Genomic DNA, 20,304 nt, shown 5'->3' on the forward strand with positions numbered 1-20,304 from the left:
CAAAGTGTTTTATTAATTTATTTATTAATTTGGTCAAGTGGGCGTGGCCACGCCTCCCACTATTAGGCCACACCCCCTCCGTTACCCGGGCCCGCCCGGGCTCTCTACGGCCCTGTTTACATGCCCGATGGCGATTGCTCTGGGTCAGTGATTTCCTATACTGACTGAGTTTATAAACCCTTGCACCATCACCTGCATTATTGTGAAACACTACATTTATTTCAGGACTTTTCAACTACTGACAAGTTTGTCCATTCATTGAGTCATCATCCTATTGGCAAAAGTAATCCTTACAACTATGAGCTAAGAGCTGGTGTAATATTTGCACCTACTGTATTTTAATATTGAACTTCCTTATATGCTTTTTAGAAAATTGTCCATTGTTATTGTGTTTATTATTCATTGTGTTTAATTTGCAGTATGTCATATTTTAGATTAATACACAAACATTGTGTATATATATATATATATATATATATATACTTTTCAATAGGAGAATTTGCAAGTTGATAAACACAAAAAGTAAAAGTTTAGCAACAATTTTCTTGCTTATTGTCTCCAGTAATTTCTTATGTTTGATTTTACATTATCATGTAGGATTATCTTGATGTTATCAATTTTGTCTCCCAATTCATCCCTGTGTTATCAATAATTCTCCCAATTCATCCCTGTGAGCAGGAGCGTAGCAAGACCTATGGGGACTCATAGCAAAATTTACACAGGCCTGCTCCCCCTCCCCCCACCAGTGCAAATTATTTTGCAGTTTATCCATTTTGATTGTAAATGATCTAATACTTGCAGTATCTGTCTGCTTAGTTCACATGCAGGATTAAATGAATGGTGATTAGCATATAGTAATAGTAAGTATTATAAATGGAAAAGTATATATATTTTTTAAATAATATAGTATATTGTTTATAATATAACGTGGCATATAAGAAGGGGCTTATTCATCATAACTAAAAATTCTCTGGAGGTAATTAGGTTTAGAACTCACATGGAGTTCTACCTAATCACCAGAGGAATTCATCATTCCTCCTCTCCATAACTATCTATTTCGAAAAGCTGTCATTTTAGCGATGACAGCTTTTCAGGAAATAGGTACTTTTCCCTCTCTACACTAAGTTACTGCAGCTGTAATCAGTGCTGCGCATGCTCTGTTACATCCGTAAAAGCAGCGCATGCACAGCACTGCCTACAGTTGCAGTAACTCTGTGCTTCTAGTCCAGTCCCACTCCAGCTCCTGTGTATACTCCGACTCCGGTCCCACTCCGGCTCCAGTCTGTACTCCAAGTCCAGTCCCTCTCCGGCTCCAGTCTGTGCTCCTATTCCGGTCCCACTCTGGCTCCAGTCTGTGCTCCAAGTTTGGTCCCAATCCAGCTCTAGTGCCTGTTCTGTCTAGTCCTAGTTCAGCTCCAGTGTCTACTACAGTACTAGCCCATTGTTTGCTCTAATGCACCTTCTTAGTAACATTGTCCTGTTGCATTCGTAAAACTATTATTACATTTATAAAGAAGAGTTCTTTATGACCATCTCTATTCCAAACCTCCTGTAACACCTTTGAGCAGGTATCTAGGTCTCTCCTGAACAATCCACAGTCCTCAGTCCTGACACCACAGTTCTATAACATCAGTATATGTTTATGAAGGCTGGTGCTTCCTTGGTGAATGTCTTATCTTCACCAGTGAACCCTGCATGGGGATTTGGGCTTAGCAGATGTGGCATGCTGATGCAGGGACAAAGAATGATCATCAAGCTGGGTCTGATACACAAATAGATTGCAGAAAGGATTGTTTAACAGTCAATTGTTTTTTGAACTACTACTAGTAGTCTTTCTGGTCCCCTTATGGGATGAAGATCCACTCCCAGCAGCAGCAGCAGGCATAGTGCTAAAGGATTCTTCTGAGGAATCCATGATAGGATAGGACTGAGTTAACCTTATCAAATTCCGATCATGATTGAGGATATTATTGATGAAGGTGTTGGTGGTGAAGATGCCAGGTGCTTGGATCTAGCAGAGAGAAGGGAGCTAGCTGACGCTGGACTGTTTGTTGTTACTTTTTCAGCCAAAGTTTCTGAATTCTGCAAACACTTTGGATGGATGCGCTGTAGATGACGTAACAGGGAGGAGGTTCCCAGATGGTTAAGGTCTCTACCTCTAATTACTCTGGCATTACAATGGGTACAGATGGCTTGACAATTGTTGTCTGGATTTGGGTAGAAATGATTCCACACATAAGAAGTGGATTTTTTTGTTTTATGGTCAAGCATGACAATGGGCTTTCCTTATCATGGGCAACAGCTGTTTCCACTGGGGCCTTACTTACACAAACAACATCCTCATCAACAACATCCTCATCATCAGCATCCTCATCATCAACATCCTTATTAGCGTCAGCTACACAAATATCCTCCGTATTCTGGTGCACTTCCACAGAAGCATCCTCGATTTCTATGTTAGCATGTTGACTTGTGCTGCTCATCCCCACATTTGCAGAGGACGTACAAGTGGTGGAAGGAGGCTCAGTTTTGGAAAGGTCAGGCTCACACATGGCACCCGCTGACAATCTTAGACTCTCCTCAGGGACTTGTGACATTTCTGAATGCACAGTTGGTTCCTGTACCTTAACATTTTGAATTTTTTTTAAACATCTCCATGGAGACGGGCTTACATCATCATAAGAGTCAGAACCACCAGTCATAAATAAAGGCCAAGGCCTTAGTCTTTCCTTTACACTTCATGTGGTGAAAGGCATATTGTCAATTTTATGTCTTTCTGCAGCTAACTTTCCCTTTGATATTTTTTTCTTTACCACTGTAAAAGATTGCTTCTTTGATTTTAGATGCCCTGACTTAAGCCCTGTATGCCTTTAGCATCGGCTTTAGAAGATGACGTAGATGGACTAGTATCGCCATGACTGGTGGCACTGGCAGCATCTCCAGCACTAGTATGTGGTTCCAGCTCTCCTCTCAACTGATCGTTCTCCATATCAACAAACACGAACAAAGTGTGGTACAGCACGTCAATTTGTACCAATTTTAAATATTGCACTGCGGTATCAATTACCTAGAATGTCACACTATTTTTTATGAATAATACACTGCACTACCACTTACAGTGTCACAATATTTTTTATGTATAAAACACTGCACTACCACTTACTGTACATTGTCACAATATTTTTTATGAATACACTGCGTTATCCCTTACAGTGTCACAATATTTTTTATGAATATATTATACTGCTGTATTACTGACCAACAGTGTCACAATACATGTTGAATATTACACTGCATTTCCACTTACAGTGTCACAATATTTTTTATGAATAAAACACTGTGCTACCACTTACAGTGTCACAATATTTTTTATGAATACATTGCGCTATCCCTTACAGTGTCACAATATTTTTTTGAATATATTACACTGCTGTATTACTGACCAAAAGTGTCACAATACTTATATGAATAATGTATAATACACTGCGGTATTACTGACCGACAGCGTCACTCACAATACTTTACATATTATATACTAAAGTATGATGAATCTACAGTGTCACAAACAATATGGCCAGCTGCATCACAATGTTTTGGATACACTGGTGGGGTGGTACAGCATACAGCGTCACAGTGTGGCGTACAGCACAAAAAAAATATTTTTTACTTTTTTTAAAAACTTTGTTACTTTTTTTTTTTACAGCCCATGGACGGACAGCACACTAGATGGATAGCACAACCCTGGACAGCACACCCATTGATGGACAGCACAGCACACCCCTGGATTAGAAAAGCAATGATAAATAAAACATCCTCATGGACAGAGCACAGCACACCCTGCCTGGATTGGACAACACAGCAAACCCCTTGATCGGCAACACAGCACCCTAGACGGAGCACAGCACACCCTGCCTGGATTGGACAATACAGCCCAGCACAGCACACCCCTGCAAACCCCGGTATTGGACAACACAGCCCAGCACAGCACACCCCTGTATTGGACAACACAGCCCAGCACACCCCGGTATTGGACAACACAGCCCAGCACAGCACACCCCTGTATTGGACAACACAGCCCAGCACACCCCTGTATTTGACAACACAGCCCCACTTGGACGAAGCACGAAGACTCTGCAAGCAAATGGTGCTGATCACAACGGGTAGGGACTTATATATGATCCAAAACTCGAGAATCCGACAGCGGGATGATGACATTTTGCCTCATTTTGGGATCCAAGTCAGGTGGGAAAACCCAAGCCGGACACGGATCCCGGCCCTCGAAGTTCGGGTGGGTAAGGTTCTCTGAGAACCGGACCCGCTTATCTCTTCTATCAATGCGCACTTGCATCAGCCATATCCTTGGTGCAACTGATCCATCTGAATTCAGATGGATGCAGGAATATAAGGTCACTTCTGAATAGTCCATGACATCCCTAGAACACTTAATCCAACGTGCCAATGCCCAGCTACACATGCTCAGCTGTAAGTGGAGATATGACTGAGGTGTATATGAATCACCTGTAGTTGATCAGTGTTGCGTGTGTTCTGCATGCACAATGTGAAAAATTACAAGATCCATCCGCAAAACTGTGTGAATCCACCCCATTGTAAGGAACTTTTCATATTTATATTTATTATTATTTTGATGAAAGTCATACGTATACATATGTATTTATATATTTCAAACTCCTTCTTTCTCTTAACAACGGCTATAATATGTTTCTAATAAACAGATTCTCATATACAAATAATTATTAATTTATTTATTTTTTGAGACATCAGCCCGCTGCAAGTGTTGCTTATTGGCTGATAGAAGCCATTATAAATTGAAAGCTAAATTTTTTTCTCATTTCCTCTCTTTTTGTAGCCATTATAATTTATGAAACAAAGACCTTATGACCTTTATATATCTTCTTATGTTTTATATATTTTATATATATTTGATATGGTTCTTCTGCCATCTGCTGGATAAAGTCAAAATTACCATGTCAATTGCATACCAACTGCTTGAATACTAGATGTAAGAGGTATATCAAAGACATAGGGGTATATGTAATAGTCAAGAGATGTTGGCAATTTTTTCTGCCTTGAAGAAATACCACTTTATGGGCAGGATGCAGCAAAGGGAGAAATGCGGTCAAACCCCGGAAATGTGGGTTTGACCAGGCTTGGATGCAGTGGGTTACGCCATTTTCAGATGGTGTTACTCTATAGAAGCCTATGGGCTTCTATCGGGAGAGTGCTTTGACCGGGATCCAATCGGATCCCTCCCAGCACCCCCCGCGGCGAGTGCAGAAGGATGCCAGAGGGGCTTCTGAGTCATAGACCCGGAAGTCCCTCCATCACAAAGGCCCACTCTTACCGATAGAGCAGTTCTTTGTGGTGCTCTTCATGCACACCGGCATTGCTAACTTCGGAATGCATGCGAAGGGTGGCAGGATGCATTGCATCCTGAATGCGATGTGTCATGCATCCCGCCCAATAACTAAACGTTAAATCGATGACATGATGTGGCTGCATCAATTCACAGGCTACTACATATATCCCATAAAGTGGAAATGTTTTTAGATGCAACACCAGTGGGTAACTGACGGCAAGGCTGCAGACAGCTTTGCCAGGCCCAGGTACAGGGAGGGGACATGGTCAAACCAAGGAGGTGTGGCCAGACCCCCTTCTGACAAAAGATAAAATAAATAACATCTTCACAAAGGGGCGCCGGTGTCCGGGGGTAGGGGCGCAATCGCTCCCCCCTCCGCATATAATGCCAGGAGAGAACACTGCTGCTGCAGCCTTCCTCCCTAGCACAGCACACAGCACTGTGTGACAGTAGCATGTATGCTGGGCTGGGGAGAGAGGCTGCTGCAGCAGCAGCCAGTCCTCTCTCTCCCTGTCCGAACTACAGTAAGTATCAACGGCGACGAGAGGGGTGGGCTGCAGCACCTGGGCTCCTCCAACAGGCCCGGGTAAATAGTAACCTCCCCCCCTCTCGGCACCACTGACTGATGTAAGTACACTACGTGGACAAAAGTATCGGACCACCCTTCTGATTAGTGTGTATGACCTTTCAACCACACCCACTGCTAACAGGTTCAAAAAATCAAGCATAAAGTCATGTCATTTCCACAGGCAAACATCAGCAGTAAAAGAGGTTGTACTGAAGAGCTTAGTGACTTTTAATGTGGCACTGTCAGTTCATGAAATTTCTGCCCTGCTAAAGCTTCCCCAGTCATCTATACGTTCTGTTTGTGAAGTGAAAATGTCTAAAGCTGGGCACACACTTGTCCAATCTTCAGGAGATCAGACCCCAGATCAGACTGTTTATACAATCCTTCTGCAGACCTGGTGGCAGATTCTACATCCAATATATGCATACACACTTGTACAATTTTTCAGCGGACCTCCAATCTGCATCTGCTGAATCAGAAAGTATTCCGTCACCATACACACTCTTCCAATCTTTGCCAGACCGACTGCCACTCACTGGGATGAATTGGGAGAATAATTAGACAAAACAGTCTCAGGAGCGTACACACTTCTAAATTGGTCTGGTGATTGGCGATCTGGTCTCCTGGTTTTTCAATAGGTTTAAAAATCTTTTCACAAGACCAGAAGACCAAGAGTGTATGAAACCAGAGGTCTTGTGAGCATACACACTCTACGAATGTCTGACAAAATAGTTGGTCTGAAGTTGGATTGGATGAGAAATGGACAAGTGTATACCCAGCTTTAGAATAACAACAGCACAGCCATGAAGCAACAGGACACAGAACTCTTACTAACTACACATGACCAATCTATTGCAGTGGCCTCTGGTGGCCTTTACTGGGTTTGTCAGATGCTAGGAGAACACATCCTTGTCAAATGCATTCTGTATGGTGGAGGAGGAATAATGGAGTTGAGCTGTTTTCAATGATGTTGTCTGGGCCCCTTGGTTCCAGTGAAGGGAAATCTTAATGTACAGCATACTGTGACTTTCTAGAGCATTGTGGAAATATTTTCCATAGCGCACTTTCCGATTGCAGCTTTACAGTTTCACTGAATTGAAAGTCGGAACGCCAGTGTGAGCCGGGCCTTACCTCTCAGCATCAGTAACTGACCCCACAGCATCTCTCAGCATCATTGGCTGACCTCACTTATGCTGTGGTTGAATGGATGCAAATCCTGCCAGCCATGTCACAAAATCTAGTGGAAACCTTTTACAGAAGAGGGAAGGCTGTTATAGCAGCAAAGGGGGGAACCAACTCCGTATTAATGGCCATGGTTTTTTAATGAGATGTTCAATAACCACATGTGGGTGTGATTTTCGGATGGCCACATCCTTTCGGCCATGTCAGGTATGCTGCAATGGAATTCAATTTCTGTGCATGCTACAGCCTCTTCCTCCTTTTTATCAGTGTCAAGTATCCGGTGGCGTATTTCCCTATCCCTTTTTTTTTTTTTTTTGCGATTGCCAGGTGTAGGACAATGATACTCATACATGGATTTACTGTCCATCACACTCTTACAGGTCCCATGGTGATCTTGATTGGGATTGAATGATGCAGAAACTTATTACCAATAATGTTCAAAATTACCTAATTGGTCATCAAAATCACAGTATTTTAATCACTATAATTTGACTGGTCAAAGCCTATTAGTGCTATGGTTTACTGTATATTTGTTTTTGTTAGTAAATAACCCCATGTAGACCCTACAGCACTGGCGGATCCAGGGGTGGGCGATAAGGGCGATCGCCCCCCGTAACACACAGTCCCAGCCCCGCCCCTCTCCCCCTGTAGTGCAGCAGCAGCTCAGGGTACAGAGGCCGGGGTGAGCACGAGTCACGCGCCATTGCCGCTCCCTACCCGCTGGCGGCACTGGCTGATCCACGGCGCTTATTGCCTGTGCCTATGCCGGCCTCTATGTCTGACAGCCTGCCGCTGTGACTGTTCAGAGGCGGACAGGACTAAGGGGGCAGGCACAAGCTTCAGCCGCATGCGCGCGTACACAGTGACAGCCTGACTCACTGTCAAAAGCCTGGCACTTTCTGGAGTAGAGAAAGGCAGAGGCAGCACTGCGGCAGTGAGTGCATTACATTCAAGGAGAGGCCTGTTGTCACTGCTTCCCTCTGAGTCTGCACTAGCCACCAACGCCAAACAGCCACATGGAGGACACCACAGCAGCCCACCACAAGCTCACATCATCAGGCTGACAGTAAGTGCGATTGACATTGATATTAACATTTTTTATATGTTTTTTTTCTCATGTGGTAGCCTATATGTATATGGTTTTTTTTCTCATGTGGTAGCCTATATGTATATGGTTTTTTTTCTCATGTGGTAGCCTATATGTATGTTTTTTTTTATCATGTGGTAGCCTATATGTATGTTTTTTCCTCATGTGGTAGCCTATATGTATGTTTTTTTTCTCATGTGGTAGCCTATATGTATGTTTTTTCCTCATGTGGTAGCCTATATGTATGTTTTTTTTCTCATGTGGTAGCCTATATGTATGTTTTTTTCTCATGTGGTAGCCTATATGTATGTTTTTTTTCTCATGTGGTAGCCTATATGTATGTTTTTTTCTCATGTGGTAGCCTATATGTATGTTTTTTTTCTCATGTGGTAGCCTATATGTATGTTTTTTTCTCATGTGGTAGCCTATATGTATGTTTTATTCTCATGTGGTAGCCTATATGTATGTTTTTCCTCATGTGGTAGCCTATATGTAGGTTTTATTCTCACTTGGTAGCCTATATGTATGTTTTTTTCTCATGTGGTAGCCAATATGTATGTTTTTTCTCATGTGGTAGCCTATATGTATGTTTTTTTCTCACGTGGTAGCCTATATGCATGGGTTTTTTTTTTTCATGTGATAGCCCATATGTATGGTTTTTTCTCATGTGGTAGCCTATATGTATGTTTTTTTCTCATGTGGTAGCCTATATGTATGTTTTTTTTCTCATGTGGTAGCCTATATGTATGTTTTATTCTCATGTGGTAGCCTATATGTATGTTTTTTTCTCATGCGGTAGCCTATATGTATATGTTTTTTTTCTCATGTGGTAGCCTATATGTATGTTTTTTTTTTTTTCTCTTGTGGTGGCCTTCTTGCAGAAGCCATGCACATGTCGGGGGCAGGGGGGGGGGACAGCAGACATGAACATAGTCAATGAATGGGTGGGTAGTGGCCCAGTGCATTGCTTTGCCCAGGACCTTCACTGCTATTAATATGGCCCTGGGTACATATGTAGGGTTTATGTGCTTAGGACACGGCTTAATGACAAAGGAGAAGAGTGAAATTTAAAATGAAAGGGGGGAAAAAAGGAATAGAAGAAGCAAAAAGAAAAATAGATATAGACAGGAATGGATACACAATACGTAAGGTTATTGCCTGAAAATGGGAGGAGCCAGGTTTGGAAGTGGGAGGAATGAGGGGAGGAGTCATGATTTATTCTTAAACCGCCCCCCCTAAAAGAAAAGTCTAGATCCGCCCCTGCCCTACAGACCCTAACCATTTTAATATCTGAGAAACTGAAGGATAAAATGATGTCATAACATACTCTTATATTTATCCATATGTCATTTGTGTGGAAAAGGAGTAGTTTATTTGTTATGTCTTGTGAAAACGTCTTTAGAACAAATCTATTACATGTTCTATGATCATTTGCACATTGGTGTTACGATTTCTCAGGAGTGTATGATACCCTGGTAACTTATGGGTGTAGCTAGTGTTATGTGTACAGAAGAGGTACCCTGATGTGAGATCATCCTCTTCAAGAAATACTTTCCTTCTGTATCTGGCCCCAGCAGAGAGACAAGGTTTACAACCAGGTTAACAGAGATAGGAACAGAGATAAGATGTAAAAGAATAAGGTGGTTTATTCTGTGATCTGGTATAAGGTCTCTAAACCAATCACAGTAGAAATAATGAAAGTTAAATCTCACACTTGCAATATATATTATATATATATATTGTATCTGTAAGGAGTTTGCATAGAATTACAATAAGCAAAACTTCGGTTTAACAAAGTTAAGTTTCTGAAAAATGCACAATATACATTTTAAAACTATCCATAACAAAGTAATACAATTGATTAGAGATTCTGCACCTACAGCACATGCTACAGTATACTGAATTGCAAGCTATCTCAAATCTCTGCAAGGACAGCAGTTCATACTAAACTGTATCAATTAAATAGCAATGAAATCCTACATGAAAATAGTAAATTAGCAATACTTGACTTATGCAAGAAATATCCTATCCCTATAAAGCATTAGAGAACTCAGTTTGGCCAGTTAGTGCACAGTAGACACTGTCTAGCATAACAGTAAAAATAAAGCTTAAAGTCCTGCACAGTAACAGAACATAAATAAATCCACCTTGCACCAGTCTGAAATAATGGTGAAAGGTTTCTTCAATATTAACAATATTAACTCCCCTTTGGTATAAGGTTCTCATGGTATGGCTGCAGTAGCAGGTATCAGCATCACTCTTAGTAATATGTCACTTAGTAGTGTGACCCTTGGTTAGGGTCAGAGTTAGCATCTGTGAAATGTAGGTGACTGTGAAGCTTGGCCTTGTGTAATATAACAACTGGAACTTTCTCACCAAACAGTGTGTCACAGGGACAGCTTCCTCCCTAATTTCAGCCTCAGCAGAAAAACTGGTGGGTCTCCAAACTTCTGAAGCTTATCACTCCCCTGAAACTTGTCCGTCAGCTGCTCTCTCACTTGGGATCTCTCACAGATTGCGACAGCTGTCTCTTAGTGGAATCCTCATCCACAGCTTGCAGGGCCCTGCAGACAATATCGGGCCCAGGTAATCAGTATCTGTCCTCCCCCTTCTTGGCACCCATGTTCTCTGCTACTGTCCTCATGCTGTCACTCACTCTGGAGCTGCTTCTCCATCCACATACGCTTTTTACAAGATTACATACGCCTCTGGTTTAAACTGATGCTTCATCATAAGGGAGCTTCTCCTCAACCTGCTGACAGTTACTGACACTCATCTGTCCTCTCTCCAACTCTCTGTTCTTTGCATCCCAGAGGATTGTGGGGGCTGTAGTCTCCTGCCCCCTCCCAGCCCAAAATCCACCTTTTCACTGTCCCGTCACTCCTTGTCCCCACTGCATACTTACCCTGGCCCATTCCCAGTGCAGAGTGGGCCTCCGCCCTCAATGGCTAGGGTCTGTTCGGTTGCTCTAACAGTTTATGCCATTGGGGAAGAGACGCTACCTGGCTACTACTGTACATGCATGTTGTAGACTGGACAGACATCAGGATATTATTATATAGATGTGTGGTAGTGGTAGCACTCAAGTGGTTTATAACTATAACTATACAATTGCCTAAATTCGCAAAAGAGAGACATAATAAAAAGTTTTGCCTGAGGAAATGAGTTTAGTCATAATAGTAACAAGCTGCAAATAAAAAGTAAAACAGAACTAGCTTATGGTCTTAGGATGACCTCAGCGATGCAATAGCATACCATTGGCTCTATAATTGGGATACCAGCTGTCATTACATCAAATCACAATGTACCATCTTCATATTCCACTAGATTTACCTCTTTAGAAGTCAGACACAGTGCTCATCACTCACACTTAGTTTTGCAAGCTGCTGTACAAAGGGTATTACAGTACTTTAATCTTTTGGCATAAGAAGAAACACATTTGACTTCTAAGTGAATGTGTTATGCTCAACAGCATCATTATCAGTGTATCCAGTATCAACAAGGAACTGGCTGATTAAATTTTAACACTGAAGCTGTTACTAAACTTTCAGGCATACATTACCAGTGCAAGATGCAGCATGTGCAATATATTTAATGATGCCATTGGAAGATTCTGTTACAAAAACACATATACTCTGCATACAAATGAAAGGAACTTTGTTCTGTTAATGTGACAGCGTTAAAGATCAGAAAAGAAAAAGTTTGGTAGATGGTTTAAAACATGATACAAACAGCTGCTTTCAGGAGAAGAGGTAAAACAGATAGACACTGATTAACATAACTTTACATACTGTACTGTATGTAATGTCTAACAAAGTGAAACTTTATACGGCCTAACTGAACAATAGCAAGCCACCCAAATGCTGCACAAGACAAGCTATAATGTTCTCAGAAATATTTTTAGAACACATTACAGTGATATTTGGAACCCAATGATATTAAGGAACATTTCATTACCTTAAGCTTCCCTTCTGTCCAACTCCTGGTGCACAAAAGAAATGTAGAAAAGCTTTAAAGACTACAGAAAGCGTTATTAAAGGGCTTTATTAGTCTCACACAAGAAATGGAAATACAGTACTTAAATATTAAAACCTATACACTAAAGCACAATACAGGATATGGTCTTTTTATGCTGTAAAGTTGCCTGCGACTATTCCCACTTGCAGATGCTGTCTAGAAACAATGCTTGGATGATCTGGATTTCCACTTCACTGACTCATCAGGGGTCTTCACCTGCCTACTAATAGATCTCATTGTGTCAAACACTCTAGAAAGTGTGAGATACTGTAATTTTATTTATAATGTATTATCTTTCAGACTTTTACTAACCTTGTTACCTAAGGGTTTTCATTTAGGCTTATTTACAAGCAATTAGTGCATGCCAACAAATATGTCCTTAAATGTGTTTCCCGATTTCTCCCATTTATTTTGTTACCTACTGTCACACGCTGCCCTGGAGACCCCAGAATCAGACCCCGCCGCTTACATTTGCGGGTGCTGACCCGCGCTGTCTTCCGGCTCCCGCGTCGTACTCCTCTCTCAGGGCGGTCTCCTCTGTTGTCCTCTGGAGGGTCCCGCTGCTGTGCTGCTTCCACGCTGGCTCCTGCTGGTCGCTGGTCTCCACTGGTTACATCCAAGAAGCGCTGTCCTCCGGTCCATGGGCGCGGCCATCTTGGATTGCCCATGTGACTCCATTCCACCAATGAGGAATCTTGTGCTTCTTTCTCAGCCTGTCAGCTCTCAGCGTCTACTATAAAAGGATCCCCAATGCTGACACAAGTTGCCAGTGCAACTAGTCTCTTAGTTTTACTAAGTGAGCCTTCTCACTGTGCTCCAAAGGTGTTTCGGCTACCCAGCCGCTCCACGTAGCGTCCCAGCTACCAATGTCTACCCATGGCTATCCAGCCGCTCCACGTAGCGTCCCAGCTACCAACGTCTACCCATGGCCACCCAGCTACTAACGTCTACCCACGGCTATCCAGCCGCTCCACGTAGCCACCCAGCTACCAACGTCTACCCACAGCTCTCCAGCCGCTCCACGTAGCCACTCAGCTACCAACATCTACTCACGGCTATCCAGCCGCTCCACATAGCCACCCAGCTACCAACGTCTACCCACGGCTATCTAGCCGCTCCACGTAGCCACCAGCTACCAACGTCTACCCACGGCTATCCAGCCACTCTGCGTAGCCACCCAGCTACCAATGTCTACCCATGGCTGTCCAGCCGCTCCACGTAGCCACCCAGCTACCAACATCTACTCATGGCTATCCAGCCTCTCCACGTAGCCACTCAGCTACCAACGTCTACCCACGGCTCTCCAGCCGCTCCACGTAGCCACTCAGCTACCAACATCTACCCACGGCTATCCAGCCGCTCCACGTAGCCACCCAGCTACTAACGTCTACCCACGGCTATCCAGCCACTCCACATAGCTTCCCAGCTCCTAACGTCCACTCAAGGCTATCCAGTCTTTCCAAGTGGCTTCCAAGCTACCACGCTACTTCTACACTACTCAAACTCCCCATCAGTTCACTGCTCCCTCTCATGTGGAGGAACTTTATTAAGTCAAGTCTCCTCCAGCGAGCGTCTGCGCCAACTAGTACAGGTCCTAAGCCCAGTCTGGGAACACAGCCTCTAAATCCCACGTCTGTGACACCTACTGTATATGTATAATGTCAACATTTAGAGAAAGTTTTTGAGGATAGAAATAAATGAGTTTGTTTTAAAGTTTTTTTCTTTCTTTTCCTATTATTATGATTATTATTACTAAAATATTTTATTATTATTATTATTATTATTATTGTGTCAGACTAGCCCTTAGAGGACCCTGCAAATTATAACATTTTTACATTGGCTGATTTTGTTTCGGTGTGATCTGAAACAAACAATTATCTTAACCTGGGATTCGGTTGTTGTGTGAAGCTCATGGCGTTATCTTGGCGTTCCTTATTTTTTTCCTCATCATAGGCAATCTTGCCCTCTCAGTTTAGGTTCATATTTCCATCTCATTGTCCCCAGTATATTCTCTTGGGACCAGAATATCTGGATCCACATTCTCCCTAAGATTTGTGCATGCTTTTGAGTTAAATATTGCAAAATAATGCGAAATTACAAAAAAAAAGAAAAAAAAAAAAAAGCTTTATATCCCTCCAATTTGATAATCAGCCCTAGTGCTATAAGCCCAGTTTGGTAATGAAAAAACAAACAAAGAGCGTGGGGTGTCTTTGATTTTTCACTAACCAGCACTGGGCTTGAACAGCCAGGCTGGTGGAACCATAGAGGGTAGACCAGCAGTATGGAGGGAATCAGTATAATTTACCGCTGGCCGCATGGCTGGTGGTTCACATACCGGCAGCGGCAGCCCGACACAGGTGGAAATCCTGAACGTCGGAAGGTAAGTATAAACTACCCTATTCTACACCCTAACCCTCCCTTAGGGGTGCCTAACCCTACCTCTCCCCCAAGTGCCTAACCCTAATCCCTCCTCTAAGTTCCTAAACCCAACCCCCCCTTCCCCGCCGCCTAAACCTAAATCCCTGGGGTGGGTGCCTAACCCTAACCTCCCCCCGGGGGTGCCTGACCCTAACCTCCCGGGGGGTGCCTTACCCTAAGTCCCCCCGGGAGCCATAAACCTAAAACGGCTGTCCACGCCCGGCGTCCAGCATCCCTTCAATCGGGATGTCGGGCGCCGGTCTCCCGGCGTTGGTAAAATTACAGGCGTCGAGATTTCAATGCCTGTCATTTAACCCTTGCCGGGATTCAGCAGTTGGGAAGCCGGCGGTCGGCATTGCATACTGTCACCATTATTCCACCAGCCAGAGGCCAGTTGCACCAAAGCCAGCTTCCTCAGGGGGGTCGGGCCCACAAAAAATGTGTCGCACCCCGTCCTGGGTATAACCAGCACTACTGGCAATAACACTAGGACGGCAGGTGTGGGGTTAATAAGTGACTAATAATATTGATAATATTGTCCTTTGTTGGTGCACTACAGGTCCCAGCAATCCATTTCATGTAGGGCATGCTGGCACTTGGAGAACCACAATGGGACTTGGAAAAATAAAAAATGCTGCAACATCCCACTACGAGAGCTCATAACAAATGAGTGATTTATCATGGAGACTCTCTTAGGAATGAATGGGGCTGCGCTTATTGGTCAGAGCATGACAGCTCCCATGTTTGGACCAATCAGAGTGACCCCATTCATTGCTATAAAAGGTCCACGAGTGACACTCTCATAGGTTATAGCACCAAGAACCAGTGAGTTACCTTCTTGTTTAACCCAATTGGTCTGCATCCAATATAATGGTTATTGGCCAGCGTAAATTCTCTTCCTACAAAAAAAAAAAAGATTTTGTCTGCACTGGAATTATTACAAACAATTAAATACTAAATTACTCATTATATTGATCTTATTTTTTACAAATCTGAGGAAGGGGTAAGTATTATACATAAAAATGATATCTCTAATTGTTAGGAAGGGAGCACTCTAAATACAGATGTGTCCTCATACACCTAGCCTGAGTACGCCATGCATCACGAGACATCTGACACAAGTGAGTTGCGCCGAGTGATAAAGCATATTTTTCACCGAATGTGTATCTTAAGCACTGATTCATTTGATATGCGACACTTGTATACTATGTTCAACTGTGTCCGAATCTGGGAATCTGAAAATTTAGGATGAGAAAAAGCCGCAGCAGCTGCATCATAGCACTTCGTATACAGATTCAGACTCAGTCGCACACAGATAGACAAGTGTCACATATCAAATAAATTAGTGCAGTCTCGTGAAGCGGTTTTGTCTCATCACATTGCGACTAAAATGCAAATTTGAGTGAAAAAGTAGCTCAGTGCAAGCCAAGTAGCATGGGAAGGGCTGTTTGGCACAAACGTGGCAATAGTGTATGAGGACACGTCTGTACCACTACCTAATATTGACAATGTGAAAAGTATCTATTTCAAGGATGAAAAAATTAAACCTAATATTAATTAACATTGCTGAGTCTAAATAATCCTACAGTAAATGTGAAATATTAAAAGATAGTGTAGATAATGTGTGTATATGAAGAGAAAATAATTGTGTAAATATAAAATAAAATCAAAATCAGTGTCAGAATGCAGACAGGGTTAGGCTATGGCATCTGCAGGTTAGGGTTAGGCTGCAGCAATGGAGGGTTAGGTTTAGGCTACAGGAGAGGAGATTAGTGTAAGGTACTAGGAGAAGGGTTATGATTAGAAGTTAGCCATACTCACAGATGGAACTGCTGCAGGAACAGCCAGGAGTCACCATCAGCTGACTGCCAGACCAGGAAAACAATGCTGGAGCCGCAGGACCTGCCGAACCAGTTAGGTCACCACCGGACCACCAGGAATGTTTTGTCAACATTCTAATTATGTCAACATTTCATCAGTGTCACCATGATGAATGTCAATGTGTCGACATTAAGAACTATATTGACATTATGGATGTCAACTATATACCAAACCCATTGCAACTGTCAGCAAACTGTTTTTAGCCCATAGAAGAACTATTCACAAAATGTGCATAGGATAATATACCAAAATATGAGCAGCCTTTACCCCTAAAAGCTGGTAAACTTCATCAGTTTAGACATAAAAAGGAATTCCTGATCTATGAGGCTACTGTACCTTGAGTTTTCCCAAGTGATTACACATCAGTACCAACTCCTTAACTATTGTCCTCAAATGTATGTTTCTTAGATATTAGGTGGCATAGTCTACAATTACCAAACTATGCTGATGTCAACTGCTGTAGTGAACCAACAAGGTCCATACCAATATGGTCCAAAGGGACCTGCATAATAGGTATGGATATCAAGGGGGCCCTGTAAGTAGGTCTAAGCAGGTTTTCTGACAGAAAGGACAAAACAGGCCACATAGATTCCAGCTCATGTGACATTTTTAGTAGTAGCAGAATATGTACTAAACAAGTTCTTCTATATTCCTCCCTATGCAATAAACTAGGGATGAGCGTGTTCGGATTTCTGAAATCCGAGCCCCCCCGATCCGGGCCGGATCCAAGTCAGGTTCGAGTTTTCCCGCCTGACTCTGATCTGAATTTGAGGCAAAACGTCATCATCCCGCTGTCGGATTCTCGTGGGTTTTGGAATCTATAAAAGGTCAGCGCCATTTTTCACTCCGGCAGGGGACAGTGAAGAGGGGAGGGTGGGAGTTGTGATGTTGTTGTCGTCCATAGGAGTTGTGCCCCCTCCAAAGTCTATAGGGGCTGGCTGGGCTGTGTTGTGCAGTCTTTTGTCCATAGGGGCTGTGTCCACTCCAAAGTCCATAGGGGCTGGCTGGGCCCCTAAAGGAGTGCTGTAGTGTGTCCAGGGTGTGCTCTGTCCATCTGGATCTTTTTTTCGTGTTTTGGATCTGGATTGGTTTTGCCAAAACCACCCTTCCGTGTTTTGGATTCTGGGAAAAAAAGCATAAAAAACGCTAAAATCACAGAATTTGGTTTTCTTTTTGTTCCTATATTCATATTAACCTCTAACATTCATTTCCACTCATTTCCAGTCTATTCCGAATACCTCACACCTCACAATATTGTTTATAGCCAAAAAGGTTGCACCAAGGTAGCTGGATGACTATGCAAAGCAACACAAGTGGGCGGCACAAACACGTGGTCCATCTAGGAGTGACACAGCAGTGGCAGACAGGATGGCAGTTTGAAAGACAGTACATAATTCAAAGAAAAAAAAGAGGTGCAAGATGGAATTGTCCTTGGGCCCTCCCACCCACCCTTATGTTGTATAAACAGGACATGCACACTTTAACAAACCAAACATTTCAGCGCCAGGGTCTGCCACACGACTGTGGCTGAAATGATTGGTTCGTTTGGGCCTCCACAAAACAAGCTGGCAATTAATCTGTCCCTGCACAAACTGGCTCTACGGAGGCAAGATGTCGTCCTCATCCTCCTCATCCACCGATTCCTCACCCTCTTCAGTGTTGTGTACATCCTCATCCTCACAGAGTATTAATTCGTCCCCACTGGAATCCACAACCACAGGTCCCTCTGTACGTTCTGGAGGCTGGTCTCCCTGGAAGAGTTGATAATTCATTTTATGAACATCATCTTCTCCACATTTTGTGGAAGCAACCTCCTACGCCTTTCGCTGACATGGTTCCCGGCTGCACTAAACACTCTTTCGGAGTGCACACTGGAGGGGGGGCAACTCAGGTAAAATAGAGCCAGTTTGTACAGGGACCTCCAAATTGCTTCTTTTTCCTGCCAGTACAAGTACGGACTGTCTGACATGCCTACTTGGAGGCTGTCACCGATGTAATCCTTTAACAGACAGACGCACGCTTGTCGTCGCTGCTGCTTTGAGGATGCAAGTGCGGCTACAGCCCACACAATTCACAAAGACAGGAAAAAAAGAAGAATATTTTTATTGTTTGTGGAGCGCACTTTGAGGGTTACACCAGCCTTTAACAGACAGACGCACGCTTGTCGCTGCTGCTTTAAGGATGCAGGTGCGGCTACAGCCCACACATTTCACAAAGACAGAAAAAAAAGAATATTTTTATTGTTTGTGGAGCACACTTTGAGGGTGTCACCACCCTTTAACAGACAGACGCACGCTTGTCGCTGCTGCTTTGAGGACAGTATCATATGCAGTGACAGTAGACTTGTCAGAAATTGTTGGCACGTCCTTCAGTCTGGACCAGATGTCCAAACCGGCCCTTGACTTATGACACAGGCGCACGCTTGGCGCTGCTACTGTGTTGATGGACGTGCGGCTACATCGCACACAAGTCACAAAGACAGAAAAAAAATAGTTTTTTATTTTTTGGAGCACTTTGAGGGTTACACTACCCTTTAACAGACAGACGCACGCTTGTCGCTGCTGCTTTTAGGATGCAAGTGCAGCTACAGCCCACACAATTCACAAAGACAGGAAAAAAAAGAAGAATTTTTTTATTGTTTGTGGAGCGCACTTTGAGGGTTACACCACCCTTTAACAGACAGACGCACGCTTGTCACTGCTGCTTTGAGGATGCAGGTGGAATCTAGACGGGATTTGGAACCAGGGACACACTACCTCCATCAATTGTCTAAATCCCACTGCACTAATGGCGGATACCGGACGCACGTCTAACACCAACATAGCAGTCAAGGCCTCAGTTATATGTTTTGCTTCAGGATGACTGCTGTCGTACTTCATCCTCCTCGCTAGAGACTGTTGGAGGGTCAATTGTTAGTAAAAGTAGTGGTGTTCCTACTTCCTCTCTGGGATGATAAACAACTCCCAGCAGCAGCAACAGCACTAGGAGGAAGTGGTTCTTGATCTTTCCCTATTTTATTTTCATCTGAGAAAGTTTGGTCCTCCATTTATGTTATATTGATATATACGTGCGGCTAAGGCGCACACAAACACAGAAAATATTTTTTTATTTTTGCTGGAGAGTAGTGCACTTTTTGGGTTACACCACCCTTTAAGAAATGGGCCAGCCGGCCCTTTACTTATGGGACACAGGCGCACGCTTGGCGCTGCTCCTTTGTTGATGCACGTGCAGCTGCAGCCCACACAATTCACAAACGCAGAAAATATTTTTTTATTTTGTTTGGAGTGCCCTTTGGGGGTTACAGCACCCTTTAGCGGTCAATCCAGCCGGCCCTTTATTTATGACACAGGCGCACGCTTGGCACTACTTTGTTGATGCACGTGCCGCTACTGCGCACACAATTCACAAACACAGAAAAAATATATTTTTATTTGGTTTGGAGTGTACTTTGGGGGTTACAGCACCCTTTAACGGTCAAGCCGGCCCTTTACTTATGACACAGGCGCACGCTTGGCACTACTTTGTTGATGCACGTGCCGCTACTGCGCACACAATTCACAAACACAGAAAATATTTTTTTATTTGGTTTGGAGTGTACTTTGGGGGTTACAGCACCCTTTAACAGTCAAGCCAGCCGGCCCTTTACTTATGACACAGGCGCACGCTTGGCACTACTTTGTTGATGCACGTGCAGCTACTGCGCACACAATTCACAAACACAGAAAAAATATTTTTTTTTTTAGCACTTGGGGGGAGCACCCCTGATGGACAACA

The sequence above is a fragment of the Taudactylus pleione genome, unplaced genomic scaffold, assembly GCF_031769625.1.
Source record: "Taudactylus pleione unplaced genomic scaffold, aTauple2 ptg000183l, whole genome shotgun sequence".
NCBI lineage: Eukaryota > Metazoa > Chordata > Amphibia > Anura > Myobatrachidae > Taudactylus > Taudactylus pleione.